Below are 14,196 nucleotides of genomic sequence, written 5' to 3'. Positions count from 1 at the left end.
TGAAGTGGGTGACCAGAGAGCAGCTCTGCTCTGCCCCAGGCTCAGCATCCATCTGTCCGTGCAGTCAGTAAGTCCTCCCACAGCTGCCCGTGCTCCCTGCTCTGTTCTGTGAAATAAGTTTTGCACATCTGAATGTTGTGTGCTTACAATATTTTAGGCTTCGGCTTTTTTATTTTTTTCAGGTCTTCAACGGTTGCATGTTTGACACGGTTTTGTTATCCTAGATGCTGTGTTTTGATCTGGCACACAGAGCATTAATTCCTTTATCAGCTCTATTTCCTTTACAGTTGTTCGCTTAATTGAGCTCCTCTGTGTATTTTACAAACAAGATGCATTCATTACAGCTTGCAGACCTCAGGTTGTATTGTAACGTGTTTCAGAAAAATGGTACTTTTGTAGATAGTGGTGGAAGTTGGGTGTTTGGTTTATTTTTCGGATGATGGGAGGAAGCAGTAGCAGAATTCTTGCATGCATAATCAGGAGGAACTTTCCAGAAACTCTTTATTCTAGCTATTTTCTTTTAAAGCTGTGTTTACTCTGAGGTTTCAGCTGAGGCAGTTGAAATATGTGGCTGCAGCGTAAAACAAAATACACTGTATGTTTTGTTCTTCTTCTTGTTCTGCTTTGATTTGTGCAAATAGCCTTAATCCAAAGGAGGGGATCACACAGTCTGTGACTGCGGTATCGTACGATGAAGCTCAGGGTGCAGATTACCCTCTTGCACATCCTGACATTGGATAGCCTTGCCTCGAATGGGATGCGAACAGAGGAAATCCTTCTCTCTCACAAGCCCTGGGAGCAGGAAGCTGTTTGTGTAAGCTGTGCTGTTGGCAGCACATCAGTGTGACCGTGCACCTGTGTGTCGTGGAGTTGGTCAGAGGCTGTGCTGGGTGCAGGCAGGGACTAACCCTAACCGCCCGCACCGGAGCACCACTGCTGCCAGGGACATGGCACCCAAAACGCTCCAGAAGTGCCAAGCCTCTTCCAGCGTGGTTTTGGGGGCTGCTCGCTGGCGGCTGGTGCCACTTGTGGGGAGGTTTGGGCTGCTGCAGGAGCAGGAGGGGGGGCTCAGTGGTGGCCGGTCCCCAGGTGCCTCCCCACTGCCTCTGAGCTGGGCCCCGCCATGCAGAAGAGGGATGAAGAGTCTGGCTTCCTGCATCCAGACTCAAAAGTAGGCATATGTGCTTTTTTTTTTTTTTTGGTGAGTGGAAACAAATCGGTTTCGACAGAGCTTTTTTAGGGAGTTTTCTCAGGCACAGGCTGAAATTTTGAGGTGGAAAAAATTCACACTTCTTTCTCTGCTGGGCCAGCGTGATGAGGACCAACTGTATTTTTGGGTGCTCGGGATCCGCGTGTCACCGCTGAGCATGTTGAGGACCGTCTGTGTGCGCTTCCCGCTCAGCAGCCCGTGGGGTGGAATGGGATCCCTGTGCTGGAGCTGGAGCTGCTCCTGGGAACGAAGCAGCACGGTCAGAGCAGGCGGGAGGGAGGGCAGCTCCTGCGCTCGTTGCTCCATGCGGGTGATGCTCTCCGTCTCTGCACCACGTCCCAGCTGTGCTGTGAGAGCCATTGCCCTTGAGTGGGGCAAGGCCAGCAGGCTGGGATGTTCCACCAGAGCTCAGCTATGTGCATTTTCTTACTGTGGTACTGTGGAGAGGGGCTGGATGCTCTCAGTTGTGGGTGCTCAGCATTTTTGCATGTCACCCTTTTCAGAGGTCTGTGGTTTCTTGTTTTTAATGGGAAAAAGCGTTTTGCCATTTGCTTTTCCATAGGGTGAAACCACAGCAGAGCTTTTGCTTGGTTTTCCACACGCAGGCACCCGCTGCTGGGTGCATGGGAGGGACTGCAGGTCTTAGGAGGCTTTGAGTGTGTGAAAACAAGAAGCCCTCATGAAAATAGTTCCGCAGCTTAATTGTGGTGGGTGTGCCCTTGTTTGCAAGAAGAAACGAAAGTGCTGGAGGCCGAAGAGTTCTCTGCATGCTCAGTGGCACAGCAGTGTGAACTCCCCCAGCCAGTTCTGCCAAGGTGCTCAGACCTGCACGTTCTGCTGTCTCTAGCCCTGCTTTCTGGGTACGGCGTTGGTGTGCTGTGTCTGAGCAGCCAGCGTGTTCCTTCCAGAGGTGTGGGAGCCATGCACAGCCCTCCGGATGGGAATGTAGACCTCATGGAAACGCCATCCGTGGGGAATAGCTGCCGCTTGCAGCATCTCGGCCTTGCTCTGTGAGCATGAGAAATGTTAACATAAATTCTTTAAATAACATCTAGTAGTGTTGAATGCACAGAATTATAAAACATTTTTATATTCTGAGACTCATTTGCATCTTCACATTAAAAACTGTGGTTTTCTTTTCAGGGAATGGTTGCAAGATCTGATTTGTTTTGAAATCAAGGCTAAATTTGTGTTCTTGCATTCCTCTTTGCCCTTCATTTGACAAATTTTTCTTGTTCTATAAATACAGAATTGTAAACAAGGGCTAATCCTTAGCAACAACCTGGGAAGTTAACATTTCTCTCCAGCTCCTATTATAATGAATCCAGAGGCTCTGAATGTGATGTGATTTACACGTAGTGTTCCTAAGGCCAGTAGGTACTGATATCTTGTTAGAGAGCTGAGAAAAGAGCATTGCTTTGCATTCACCATATAACATAATTGCCCTGCATCTTCTTTCATAAGGAGATATTTAAAGATGCTTTTTACTTTACATTTGAAAAATTGAAGGCTTCTGCTTTTGCATTTGGCTGAAATTGTCTTAAATGTGTTTTCCTTCCTGCAGCAGTCAACACTGTCAAAACATTGAGCAAAGTACATTCTAATAATACGGGTTAAGACCGTCATTATATTAATTTAATTCTCAGCACAGGTAAATTCTTAAGATGCTTCCACTTTGTCATAAAAGTTTTTCACAGTAAACATCATCTGTTTTCCCTGTGCAGAAAGGAGAGTGAGAATACAGTCAATGGACGAGTAAATCCCTTGTGTTAAATCATTTGAGTGCAGCTCAAAGAAGACTTCCTCTCCTGGTCCGCCCTTGTCTTTTATTTAATTTTCATTTAATTTTGTTTTGTTCTGCTTGTATTTATTCAGGGAGTGTTTCTGTAGCATTAATCTATGTCAGCCACATGCAGTTGAATATTGCAGCTCCCAAAAGGCCGTGATTAAGGCGTCACGGATGTGGCAAACCACAAACACAAAAGTAAGTTTAGGTGCAGATTCTCTTCATAAAATATTTTATTCGAGTTTTGTAATACCTTGGTATGGTGGTCAGCATTGCCATAAAAATCCTGTGTTATATGAAATGATACAATCTGTGAAGCATTTCCCATTATGTAGACACCATGTCTTTAAATTATAGCAATTTCTTAAGATTTTAAAGCAAAATGAGCTCTTAGAGGTGTGATTAATAGCAGGGAATGAGGCTAACACCGGGTCATCAGTGGCACTCCATTACAAAAAAGGTTGGGCTAATAAAAGCATCCATCTCTTTGACCAATAAAGCATTTGAATGATATGCTTATAGTTTTTATCATGCCGTAGTTACTTTGTACTGAATAAACTGTGATTTTACGTGCAGGAAAAGGAGCGCGGAGCCGGCGGCGCGGCCGAGGTGAGGGAAATGTCCCGGCTTTCATGCAGGGCTTGATGTTTTCCGAAGCCTTCAGGTTGCGGTGTCTGAATTTCTGAAGCTGCTGTGAAACATCTAAATCCCCTGTGACCCGTGCCCGGCCGCCTGCAGCCCTTCGGTGGGGCTGGCGCTCGCTGTCCTGCAGGGAGGGGAGAAAGGAGGGCATTGTGTGCAATCATTAATTCAGAGTTAAGTCCCCGGCAGCCCCAGACATCAGAAATATTCTGCTGGAGCACAGGAAATGGGGCAGCACTTGTGTTTTCCTGGTGTGCGGACGCCAACTCCGTGCTCGAGTCCCACCTTTCATCCTGCCCGCTATTATGCTGTCAGCCTGACGGATGAAAAAACAGGAGGTTGCCTCAACAATGCTACGTTTGGGCTGCATTTAAATACCTGCCTTATTAGGAGGTTGTACTGATTTCATGCTTTTGAGCTTCTTTTTTTTTTTTTTTTTTTTTTTTTTTTGAGTACAACAAAAGGCTAAATATTGGCTGAAAAGGGAAACTTGAGTTTCTTGGCCAACCACAGATGTCCAGGGCTGTGCTGGGAAGAAAAGTACGGAGTTTTCTGAAACTTGTGGAAAAATGATGAGGGAGGAGGCTTCCCGCCCCGTGCTGTTTGCACGTGAAGTGACAAGGGAGAACAGATTAGCGGCCGGGCCAGCTGTGACCTTGGATGCTTCACACATTCAAACCCAGGATGATTCTGGTCTCTGTTGGTGGCAGCAGTGGCGCTCATGGGCTGCAGGGATGCGGTCTGGGCTCCTGGGGGACAAAAGGACCTGCAGTGCAGACCCCAGCCTTTGTCCCTGTCTTAGAGAGCTTCTTTACACATGGAAGGGCTGCAGGGACTCGTGGAGGTGACACTGAGGATGTGTCAGGCAGGAATGTCACCCAGAGCCCAGGGTTAACTCCCATCCATCTTCTCCCTGTGTGCTTCAGGTCTTTCCCCAAATCGGCGATCGTGATAGAGGAGCTGCAGAAACCTCCCTGCAGGAGTTGTGTGACAGGCCATATCTGGAGTGCCACAGGGCTGAGAAATGGGCGAGGAAATGCTTTCTGTAGGGTGGGGAATGCCAGGAACTTGAGCCCTGGAGCCGCACGAGGGCTGATGCTGTGGTTGTGGGTGCCGAGGTGGACAGGAGTTTCAGCTGGGAGAAGCCTTCACAGGAGACAGAGAGGCTTTGGAGGGGCTTCTGGCCCCTCTTGTGTTTGTGGAAAGGAACAGGGGAAACCTCCAGAAGCAGAGGGCTGAGAGTGGGCGAGAGAATGGAGAGAGTGCAGGCTGAGCCGTGCATGGATGTGTGTGGGGAAGCACACGTGCATGCTGGAAGGGATGGAGTTGTGTAGACAGGCAACATTTTGCTTGTTTGTTTAAGAGGAGTTAACATTTTGCATCCCACCTTTTGCAGTTGCTGATTTTTTTTTAATGTAAATAGATCTCCTACATCAGTGGTTTGGCCGGTAAATCTTGTTCCCTAGAACACTTTCATGTGATTTCAGCTCCTTTCTTCACCCTTTATCTGACAGATGCACGGCTGCATGTTTTCCTCTGTTGTCTGTTGTCCTGAGGATGCAAAGAAAGACTGCAAAGGCTTTATGTTTGTTATTGTTTAAGGGGAAAAAAGTCCTCGATGCACAGAAGAGTTAACAGGATTTCACTTGATCTGCTCGTTTATGCAATGAGTAATGCGAGGTTGGTAACAGCAAATTGTTGTTTATAAGCAAACATGGCACTGTGTAAACAAGAAATGCTGGTCCCCAACTGGTTGGATTTCATGGTGGTCAGCAGCTGATGTATGTAACGTACAACCTTTCTGCTTCTCAAAATGTCAGAAGAATGACTATTTGTTTGTCTTGAGTTCTTCCCAGCTGTTTACTCTGTAATGCATTTGCCTCAACCTTGATTCCCTAAGAGTGGCCCCTTTCTCCTCCCTGCTCTGTTTACATTAGTCCTGCCCCGAGTGTCACCTATGAAATCTGTTGATTATTCCACCTGGTTAATGTTAAATTGCTCTTGCAAGATGATGTGTTTGTTCATAAACACAAATGCTGGGCCCCTTGTTTACTGTACCCATGGCAGCAATCAGTTATTAAACAAATATTGCTTTGTTTGCGGGTGTGAGCAGCAGTTTATCCTGCAAGGTCTGGAAAAAAAACCTTTAAATGCTGGGATTTTGATAAAGGAGAAAAAGGGGAGCTTGTCCCTGGAATGTGCCTGAAACTCACTTTGGTTTGCTTTGCTTATCTTTAACTTGGGTGAAGGGGCTAGAAAGATTAGCAAGTTGTTTGGTTTTTCCAAGAGATTTCCTTAGTGTAATGATATCTATCCAGTTGTTTGCTTTTTTCAGAAGGGAGAGAGCACTCCTGCAAGACGGCTAGCACAGCGATAGCCGGCTGGTGGCTAGAAAATCCTGCATGGAGCAAACAAGGAGTTAGAAGGTCTGGGACAAAGGTATAGGGCTAATCACCCAGGTAATCCCCTAAAAGAACAGCCGTTGAGTTGTGTGTGGTGTTGGGTCGGGGCTGTGTTGCCTTCCCCCTTCCCTGGTGTCTGGCTGGGAGCGGTGCGGGTACCTCTGCGGGGTTTGAAGAGGCAAAGCTTTCGCTTTTAGTTTGGAGGCGGTCTGGGGAGAAGCTCTGGTGTGAGAGCAGAGCCATTTGAATGAGGAGAAAATACCAAATCTAAAAATGCTCTCTGCCATTCCTGCAAGTGAGCTCTCGTGCTTTTTATAACTGGAAAACAGCATTTACATCTGCAAATTTCTGTTTGCTGACTGTTCGCTCTTCGGTTTCTGAGAGTCTTAATTAGAGAGCACCGTCCTGGTCGTTGTTGCTTTTGGGTTGTTTTGCACATGAGCAAGAAAACACACTCACACCATCTTTGTTTTTCAGAATGATTGTTTATTATTGTTTCTGGCTGTGGCCTGGATGTGGAATGCCGGGCAGGACCTGTTCGCACCAACAGTGCGTTGTTGGGGCTTCACACACAGAGGGAATAACCCTCCTGGTGTGACCTTGAAGAAGAAAAGTGAACTCTCTTTGCACGGTGGTGGTGGCTCCTTCCTGTGTGAAGTATCGAGAAGAATACCTTGAATATATTTCTAAAATGGGAATGCTGAGCAGGACCCTGTCCTTGCTGTGTTGAAGCAGCGAAGCAAGGGCTGTCGTGTCGTGTCGTGTCGTGCAGCAGTGCCTGGCTTCAGAGTGGCTTTGGCTTCTAGAGACCGGTGGGGTTAGAGATGCTTTGGTGGAGATGTGCTGGGGGTGGGATTGTAACTGCTCAGCAGTCAGCGCTGAGTCGTGTGAGGTTTGGAGTCAACTTACTGTCTTACATCCATGCTGCCTCATAAACTGACCACATTTACGTATTTATTACATGCAACTTTGCCCTTTTGTTGAGTTGAATATTCTGTTCACCTTCTTTTCTGGGACAGAGCCTGAGAGAGCTCACGTTGCACATGGTGTGCACAAACCAGCCCTGAGCCCTCTGTCCCACCCCAGAGCTGCTGTGTGCCTCAGGGACCCTGCAGTGGGGCTGTCCTCCTGTGGGGCCACCTCCTAACACTGCTGCTCTCCCAGGTCACTTGGCAGCACTTGTGGAGGAGCATGGTGCTGTGAAACCTGAGTTCTGTTTTGGTTTGGGGTTCTTTTTTGGGCTTCCCGTTCCTTTCCTTCCAAACAGGCGATGGTCCCAGTGATATTAAGGATGACTTCTGTTGAGCAGAAGGATGGCTCTGCCCAAGGAGGGGGTAGGAGCTCACTCTGCTTGTGCTGCCACGTCAGTGGTGCAGCCCATCCACCTGTCCCTGCAGGTGGCTCAGCTCCAAGCCTTCTTGCTGAGGGTGGGTTTCCAGAGCAGTCCTTCTGGGTGGAGCTAATGGTGCAAAGGGGATTTATTTAACAGTGATCAGACTAGGAGTAATTTCTGCATGAAAGTGTTAAAAGAAAGGAGGATGCACAAAGATTGTTCAGGGAAGGTTAAGCTGTTCGTCTTGTCTGCCGTACGCTCAGGTCTTCAGCCAGTGTTGGGTTGTGTGAATGGCTGGAATAAGCCAGGCAGTCACTGTGGGCCACATCAGCCAAGTGCAAGATGGTTTCTTGTGGCTTTTGTATCCAGTCCCAACTCAAAAGTTACAGACTGGGAACTGACACAGATTCCTCTAGGAGATATCTGAGGCAAAGAAGTGAGGCTGTTACCTGCACTGTTCAGTCTAACTGGGTGCACAAACTTGTCATGCGGATCAGCTCTGACTTTTCTGAAATGAGCAATTGGCAAGCTTTTAATGCCCATTTCAGTGAGTTTTCTTTGGATTTGCTTGTTCTCCATTCTTACTGTTTGTGGTCAGCAGCATCCTCTGCAGAACTGATTTCCTTAGGAGGACCTGCAGAACTGATTTCCTTAGGAGGACCTGCAGTGACAGCTTCTTGATGGTTGCTTGACCGTGATTTCACAGTAAGGCAGTGTGGTAAACTGGGTTTAGGTTCCTGATCCTCCTTGCCTTTGCCCAGCCACAGCTGCCTTAGATTTCTCTTGCAGAGCTCCAGGAACATTAGTCAGCCTTTTCCTGGGCTGCCTGCAAATGATTTCAGGTTCCTGTGGCCTTAAAACAACCCAGTCTGTGCGCCCTACACACCAACGCTGCAAAGAGGTTTTGTTGTTGTGCGCAGTTAACAGCCCCAAAGTTGTGGCTGCCTGCAGGTAGGCAGGTGGAGGTGGCTGCTGGAGGCGGGCATCAGCCCTGCTTGGTGCTGAGCTTGTTGGAAATGCAGCTTCCCTCTGACCCAGGAGGGAGACAGCCGTGTCCTCCCAGTGCCCAGGGTGTGAGTTGTGTCCCTTCCTGGGGCGCAGACGGACGCAAACCTGAGGATGCACTGTGGATAATCTCGTTTATTCTGCACCCTTTTCTAAAGTGCTAAATGGAATTTCAGATTTTAGATATGTCTAGACATATACAGTGCACGATAAAGTTGATAATACATTAATCATTTTTAACAACAGGTAATATGCATAATTTATGGTGTTACAGTGCTATCTTTTTTGATATTTATGATGGATAATGCTCAGTTTTTGCCCTCATATTACTGCTTTAAATTATACCACAAGAAAATTAATGAGAAAGTAGATTTATGGGTTTCATTTGTTTGTCAATTCGGAAATTAATTGGGTGTTAATTTTAGCCGTCCCTCATCAGACCAGGTCTTTAGTATGTGTGCATTACTTTGCATTCATTGAAGCCTACCTCCCATTTACTGTGGGTCACTAGCTTTGCATACATTAAAATAGCCCTCAGGCTCATTCTCTTGATTACTTTTTGAACTGCCATGCATTAGAAAATTTACGCCTTTCTGTTATAATTATGAAAATTCTGTATCGGAAGACGATGCTTGCATAACAGCAAGTACACAGTCCTGCTCAGCCATGTAAGATCATATAGCAAATCCCAATACATTTTTGTTCTAATCCTAGAAAATAGCACTCTTGACAATCTTTGTTGTGTGAGTTTTATCCTTTGAAATTTCAAGGATCCATTTTAATGCACTGAATTACCTCTTTAAGCTGAGGAAATATCAAAGGATTTCCCCTTGTCTCCATCTCTTTGTTCCCTCCTTCCTCACTTCCCGGATGCGATGCGCTCTTCCCTCGCTCCCGATTTGCCTCTCTGAGGAGCACCGTGGTTGGCCGTGACTCAGCATGGCTTTCCAGGACAGCAGCCTGACTCGCTTCGTGCCTCACTATTTTGCTTCTTACAACCACCCCTACTTGCTCTTTGCAGCCAGGTCTCTTTTCTTGTGCCCCTGCTCAGCTCAGCAGGCACCAGTAGCGTTAGGTGAGCAGCCTTCAATGGAGTTTCATCCAAAGGTACCCTATAAAAGTATCTGTAGTTACTTAGTACATAATTATACCTAAAAGAATACACCCTGTCAGCAGGAGAAATGATGGCTACTGAAAACTCTTAAGCACGATGGCTGTTCACCCATCAGTGAGGAGCTCTGGGGTTTGTGAGCCGAGGAGCTGGTGAGCTCAAGGTGAGCACTGGAGTGAAGTCATGCCACGAGTCAGAGTGCCAACTTCAAACATGGCCCTGGAGGTGTCACCTGGAACCAGTATTGCCCACTAAACCAGGGCCCACCTGGGCAGCTCAAGCTCCCTGTCCTACTCCTGTGCTCATCGTAGTGGCAGCCCTTGAGTGGTTCGCATGAAGCTGGCTGATTCACAGCTAATTGTGACATGCTGTAATTTAGTAAATGAGCAGCTGAGCATCTGTATGCCTTCCCCCACAGAAGATCAAAGCCATATCTTACACAAGGCTTTTAATGTCCACACGTGAATGCTGTTTTACTGAGCCCGTGGCTGGTGGGATGGTGCTGGTGGCTGCTTTGCTGACCTAGCAGCCATCGGGGCACCAGTGTAGAGGGTTCAGCTTCGCCACAGAAAGCATGTTCCTGGAGAAGCTCAGCTGGTGGTGGGACCTGGAGCTCTGTGGTGCTTGCCACAGGGATAATGGGCCTGAAAGGGTCCGTCAGTGATGTCCCAGAAAGCCATCGTAGTCCCCATTGCTGATCCCCAGTCCTGGTGCTGTTGGGAGCACCAGGCTGCCTTTGTGCTTCTTCTGTACCGGTGCAATTGGTAAGAAGCAGCTTTGCTCCTGCTTATGTGTTGCCTTGCCATTCGTGCTCTGGAGCACGTTAGTTTTCAAGAGGCAAAATCCTGCCTTTGTAGCATTGCGTTGCTGTGAAGTGCTTCCAAGCACTGTTCTGTTTTTGTAGTTTGACAGAGGAGTGCTCAGAAGTTAGTCCTAAGCCTGCTTGGGGAAACTGCCTGCAACAAATAGGTGAAATTTTCCCTTATTAATGATGCCTGTGTGGTAGTGAGCCTGCTAGAGATTTAGGACTAGATCTTGTCATTTGATCACTTACTTAAAGCTGGTCTTACCACTAACTATTCCATACAAGTAGAAATATGTTTTATAAATCTCTGTTTAGCTTAATTTACACATGCTTTTATGGCTGGGCCAAGTTCTTTAAGGGCATTTATTCTGCTTCATATAAATAATTGATCAGCCAAGTTAATTTACTTCTGCCTGACTTGGTCAACCTTAATTAACTGCCCTGGAATAAAGACTGAACTTTTTGTTAGCATAAAATCTTTCACAAATGTGACAAAGGGGGGATGTGTTATGACAACGTTTTTGTTCTAGCATTGTTCCCAGGGGACGGAAATGCTGAATGAACTCTGTGTGCAGATAGGAGGTTGGTGAGATGGGGGCCAGCCTCTTCTCCCAGGTAACTAGCGATAGGAGCAGAGGGAATGGCCTCAAGTTGTGCTACAGGAGATTGAGGTTGGATATGAGGAAGAATTTCTTCTCCAAAGCAGTCAGGTACTGGAACTGACTGCCCAGGGTGGTGGAGTCACTGCCCTGAAGGTTTAAGGAAAGTGGAGGTGCAGTACTTACGACAGTTGAACTGGATGACCTTAGCAGTCTTTGCCAGCCTTAATGTTTCTGTGATTCTGTATGTATTTAGATGAACCTCTGAATGCTAATAGCCAAAACAGAGTCATCATCTGCATGTAGTCCAGGCTGTGTCTGGAAGCATATTTAAAGCAGGATGTCCCTGGTCCCAAGGGATGGTGTTTCAGTGGTGATGAGATTTTTAAAAGTGACTATTGGTGCTTTTTGCTTATTGAGGAGTCTTAAAAGTATCTCGCCAGATGCCTCATTGTATGGGATGGCATCCAAACACAGCTGAGTATCTGTCCTTCAGCCTTTCAGACTTGTAGGGGGTCCCAGCTCTGACCGGTGCGTCACTCGATAAATCCTCCCTCCTGCTGACATTAAACAATGTTGCGTGGTCTTTAGAAAGTGTACTGGTAGCAGAATTGCAGAAATTGCACACTTCAGTGCCCACCTCCTGCCTGCTGATCTCCATGCTTAACCTTGCTCGTCTGAACAGCCTGGTGGAGCTAAGGGATGTGTATCTGCAGCATCTGGCCTTCGTGATGTTAAAGACTTTTTAAAAAATGGATTATTAGCATTAGCACAGGGCATTTTCAAAATTAGGACTCCTTCAGGTTCTGTCTTTTGACCCCAAACGCTGACACTGGAATCCTCAGGAAGATCATTTTCAGTCAGCCAAAGTTCACATCTGACCCGTGCTCTTCTCAGTTCTGCTGTGCCCTTAGAAGAATCGGCTGTCTCCAAATCATCTGGGAGATGGCTGCTGTTGTCCTGCTGTTGATAGTGTGCCCCGCTTTGGTTCCTCTCCACTGAAGTTTTACCCCATTGCCTTGAACATAAGTTATTAAACAGAGACGGGCCAAACCCCTGTGGCTTTGGCTCTGCATCAAAACTGGAAAAGGTTTTGTGCAGGTTAAGACCAGAATCTTGAAAAAATTGATCTCTGTTGTGATATTTTTAAATGAAGCTGACATTAAGTGATAGAAGAACAGTTTAATACCGGCCCTTGGATTTCAGGATTAGATTTTACAAGAAGTTTGTTGTTGTTTATACTGCAGCTTAGCTTTGGACCCTGAGTCGGGGAGAAACATCTTGTGTCACCTTTACGATCTGAAGAGTCATTCTGTATCCACCCCAGTGTGAAATAGTGTAGATTTCTTATGAAAAAAAAAAAAAAGATGCTCATGTTGATAAGAACCCATCTATTTTTAGCTGTTAAAATACATTTGTCTTTGAAGAATTGATATGAGAGCTTTGTAGAATGCATGAGACAGATGTGCTCTTTTGCCGTTCAATTTCTTAAGTCAGAATATGGGGTCTTGTGTGTCGTGGAAGCTTTTGTGGAGTACAGTATTTCCTATAGTAAATCATTATGCATAACAGCTTCTTTGGTACCATTCTGCTCACTTTGGGCTGCGCTCAGGACAGAGTCACTGTGGCACTAAGGACACAGCTTCCCTTCAGTTGCCACAGAACATAACCGTGTCGCATGAAGTCAACCTTGATTTGCTTTTTCTCTTTCACGATTTTGAATGACAGACCTCACTAATAGGCTTCTGCAAGGCCTGCTCCTCTGTGCTGAAGTCAGACAATTATCTCAGCCATCCTCGGCGTACCATCACCTCTGCTCATTTAGGTGTGCTCAAACACACAAATAATAATCATTCTTGCAGAAAGCTCTCGCAGGTTGATTTTCATGACATGACGCTTAATGATCAAACCAAACTGTGATTATTTATGTCAACTCGCATTTGACTACAGTGAGGAAATAAACAGCTTTATCTTTACTCCCTTGAAAATCCTGTTTTCCATTGAGGGCATTTCAGCAGAGTAGATTTGGCTTGTATTGGTGTCCAGTTGAAGGCATATTGAAGTCAGCTGACTGTAAATGGGCATTCTTGAGTAAAAATTTGCTCAGAGATGTTCACTTCTGCTTTCAAAATAGTTTTTTTTAATGAAAGGAGCCTGAAAGTGCAAATCATCCCAGTTTTCTTTTTAATGTCCTAGAGCTTTGCACCCTCTGTTCCTCGCAGTGCTGGCAGTGCTGCTGGGAATGCTGGTGGCACGGCTGCTCAGGTGGCACTGCCTGTGCCACTCGGGGTGTAGGAGGGAGCCTGAAGTCTGTCCTGGAGAAAGGTCTCAGGAGCTCAGTGATCTTCTTGTTACCATATCCTAGAAATAATCCATTCTTTTCTCAATCCTGTAGGGTAGAAAAATAGTAGGAACTGCTACTTTTGTTTCTTTCCAGGAGCATTCTGCAGTCCTCAAGGCAATAAATAATTTTTTGATCAGTTTCTTTGTGAATTATTTTCTGTGACTTGGGGATGTTTTGCTCAGAAGAGCAAGCCAACAAATGGTGGTTGGGCAGTGATGGATCTGCTCCATGGTGCAGTGCGTTCTCTTCTGCTGTCAAAGCATCTCCAAGCTTTGGTCGGCACCTTTCCCTTCCCTCCGTAGTAGTTTGTCCAGGTTCTTGCCTCCAGTCAGTCTGTTGCATCAGAAGAGTTTGGGAATGAAATGTCCTTTTTTTTTTTTCTGTTTGAACGTAGTGCTTTTAACATCTCTTTCCTTGGTGGTACCTGCTGGAGGCCCTGCAGCCCTTTCTTTATATGTCCCTGCTCAGCCGGGTGCTCTGCCTCAGAGCAGTGCATGGTGGTGACATCCCAATGAAAATAAACCTCTGGGTTTCACCTAATGCAGTCTTACCTGGTCCTTCTCATGCTGGGGTAAGGGAGTGAAATACTCCACTTTCTCTCTTGAGCCTTGACCCCAAATTCAGATGGAAGGAAAGGAGTTGCATGAATTCCTTCTTGATTTCTCCCTGGTTAGTGGTCATGACTGCTGAAGAAGTGATGATGGAAGGAGTCCTTGTCCCCAGCCAGTGCTCCTATGGACTTCCTGGGCAAAGTGATTTCTTCTGGTACTTTTCCATTAGAAATGCATTGTCTTCTCTCTCCCTTTTGGATTTTTTTTTCCTCCTGTGTGTCAGAAAGGGTATTTGTTCTTCCTCTTGAAAAGGCAGAGCATGGACAGAGGGGAGGGATGGGCTGGAGGAAGCATGTCAATTATATTTAAATCCTGTAACTTAGGGCCCAGCAGGTGGAAATGCCCATA

At 46.3% G+C, this 14,196-nt stretch overlaps 1 protein-coding gene across 12 annotated transcripts in view; it reads left to right on the top strand.

Annotated features, from left to right (window-relative positions):
- Positions 1 to 14,196, top strand: part of FOXP1 (forkhead box P1) — a 341,764-nt gene that overhangs the window by 177,826 nt on the left and 149,742 nt on the right. The window lies entirely within an intron of this gene.

This window comes from Phasianus colchicus, chromosome 11 (genome assembly GCF_987193195.1).
Source record: "Phasianus colchicus chromosome 11, bPhaCol1.hap1.1, whole genome shotgun sequence".
Lineage (NCBI taxonomy): Eukaryota > Metazoa > Chordata > Aves > Galliformes > Phasianidae > Phasianus > Phasianus colchicus.
This window is presented reverse-complemented; position numbering and strand designations above follow the sequence as displayed.